Below are 2,887 nucleotides of genomic sequence, written 5' to 3'. Positions count from 1 at the left end.
ATCACAGCTGTGATCACCGACCCCCGAGTTGTATGCAGGGAATAGATGACCGAGTTCTGTTTCAGAGGGTTGCTATCATAAGGTTACTAGAAAACCCCATTTGTCAAGGCTCTGCAGTGAACCAGGCATGGTGCTAAAATACCTGAAATCAAGCAGGAAACAGAAACAGTACCATCTTTGTTGGACTCCTCCTGGGTTAGGCAATGTCCTAAGGGTTTGCAGATATTAACTATTTTTATATTACAGACCAAGAAGCAAAACAATGTTTTCTCCATTGACAGAACTGAAACCATTACGTTAGCCTGTGGTCAGTGTTGGGAAGAAGTGTAGGCAATATAGATTCTTCACAAGACTAGACCCAAGTTTGAAAGACCAAGGCAGAATAATTTGTTCCCTCTATTTTTTCTCTGTCCTGTACTCCTTTGCAGTTTTCCCAGTTGCTATCCCAACTCTGCTTTGATAAGTTCAATCAGTTATACATAAAAGTCTTGTAGGAACTAGGGAAACTCCTTATCTATAAATAAGTCTCATTTTATACTCCAAATCTGTTTTCTCTTGCCAATATTTAATAGATTTCCTTCTCAAACTACAATCTTCCATTTTAAGTGCTCTTAGTTATTTCATGTCTATTTCCTTAACTTCTCTCAACCAAAAAAATGAGTAAACTTTAATGGTGCTTTTTCACATGAAAATGAACTAATAATTGGCAGAAGGATGCATTCTTCCAAGGTCGGGCAGATGGAACCAAATAAATGACAATCAGAAGGGTAGGGGAGGACAACTCACATATATCCTCAGAAGGCATGCAAATGAATATAATTTTCTACTTTACTGTTAAAATATACAATGCTAAGGAAAAATAAAACACATTAGTAATATCTTTTTTAGAAAAAAAAGAACTTCCAATAAAAACATATGCCTGGAAAGAAAACTTATGGAAGGGTTACAATTAAAAATAACAAGTATATATATTTAAATATGCTGGTTTTAAATTCAGACATAAGCATGGACTCATAAAAATAGTATTACAAAAATAGTTTAAGCATAAGGAATATAATTGTCTATTAAATTTTAAAGAAATTAACCAATTCTCTTTGATACTACTACTATGCAGGGAAGGGAAACTAGGTTGGGGACCAGGGAGATGCCCAGTCCCTGTTCCCAGGTCATCAAGTGTGATGCAGAAAGCCCTGAGCCAGAATGAGAAATATAGAGGTGCTAGTTTTGTCTTCATCCATAGCTACTGAGCACCTTAAATCATTTAACATTTATGGGCCTCTCCATCTACAAAATGAGGCCATTTAATTACATCATCTGTGAGGTGCATTCCAGCTATGACGAGAAAGAGAGACAGAGAGAGATAAAGAGACAGAGAGAGACAGACAGAGAATGGACATAAACCTCAGAAAAATGTGAACTTATGAAACCTGATTTTTGTTTTTATGTTTTGAATTTTTTGGTTGGTTTTGGTTTGTTTTTTGCTCTGTTTTCACTCAGTTGCACACAGGCACATTCAACTGAGTCTTCTCATCTCCCCAGGAAGTGCTTTCAACACGGGCTTGAAATCAAGGTTTTTAAAATAGAACAGAACATCCCGAGCAAGAAAAATAGCAGAGGAAATATGGGCACAAAGTGCTAGTTTTTAAATTATGGGGGAAATGGTTAGGGTTGACACCATGGCTTGCTGTGCATGGAACTGTTTAGAATCTTAAGTGATGGGTAGAATTGACTTCCTGATTCTGGTTTTGTCAGAACATCAACCATAAAAACAAAATTAGAAAGGCTATAAATTAGGAGTCACCTCCAGCTTCATGTACCTGCCTCCTTCAACCAAAAGGAGATATCTACAGCAGACATATTCCAGGCCTTCATGCCCATTGCCCACACAGGAGGCAATGACTACCACTGCTGACCTGCTTCTGAACCATTGCTTATTCCCCCATAGAAAGTCCTCTTCAGGTGCTATACATCAAAATGAGGAAAGCCCTGAGCACTGGTGGCTCACACCTATAATCCTAACTCATCAAAATTCTGAGAATGGGAGGATCACAGTTCAAGGCCATCTGGGAAGAAAAGTTTGAGAAACATTTTCTTAACCCATGACTGAGTGTAGCTGAACATGCCTGTCATCTCAAGCTACATGGGAGACTAAGATTGGAAGGATCTAGGTACCAGGTCAGCCAAGAAAAGTCTGAGATACTCTCTCCACAGAGGGAAGTTAGATGTGGTGACAAGTGCCCACCATCCCAACGACAGGAAACATAAATTAGGTGGATCATAGCTTAGGTGTGTATCTGGTGGGAAGTGAGACCCTATCCTTAAAAAAAATAACTAGTGAAAAACAAGGCTCAGCAGGATCAGGACAGCCTGGCAAGAAAGCTCAATGTGCACTCACTTTGGCAGCACATATACTAATATTGGAATGATACAGAGAAGACTAGCATGGCTCCTGTGCAAGGATGACACAAATTTGTGAAGCGTTCTACACTTCTAGACACTAACAAAAATATTTAGCTCACATATTTTTGTACTTTCCTTGAAGAAAATCAATACTTTATCAACATGGAGATTAATGGTTTATATCTGGGAGCCACAGTACTGGGGGCCAATTGCCTATCAAAAGTTCTGTAAACCATCATCCTATTCCATCTCTCTCATCCAGCATCTCACCTTCAAATTTGGCCTACCTATAGCATTCAGGAGGCAAGTGAAAAATTACTCAGATGGTGAAATAATAGTCAGGAAGAGACTTCTAATGACCCATGGGGTGGGAGGCTCTCATTCAATGATGTTAGCTATCAAGGACTTGCTTTTCAACATGATTTCACTCTGAGACACAGTGACCATGGGAAAAACTGGCACCACGTGTTTAAATCTCTTCCCCTAA

The 2,887-nt window shown here is 38.9% G+C and overlaps 1 non-coding gene across 1 annotated transcript; it reads left to right on the top strand.

Annotated features, from left to right (window-relative positions):
- The first annotated feature begins 2,385 nt into the window (after positions 1–2,385).
- Positions 2,386–2,492, top strand: LOC125357836. Its single transcript, XR_007212228.1, has one exon. It is a non-coding gene; the product is annotated as a U6 spliceosomal RNA (small nuclear RNA).
- Positions 2,493–2,887: the final 395 nt, after the last annotated feature.

This window comes from Perognathus longimembris, chromosome 9 (assembly GCF_023159225.1).
Source record: "Perognathus longimembris pacificus isolate PPM17 chromosome 9, ASM2315922v1, whole genome shotgun sequence".
NCBI classification, from domain to species: domain Eukaryota; kingdom Metazoa; phylum Chordata; class Mammalia; order Rodentia; family Heteromyidae; genus Perognathus; species Perognathus longimembris.
Note: the sequence above shows the minus strand (reverse complement) of the source record. Positions and strands in the feature narration are given on the sequence as shown.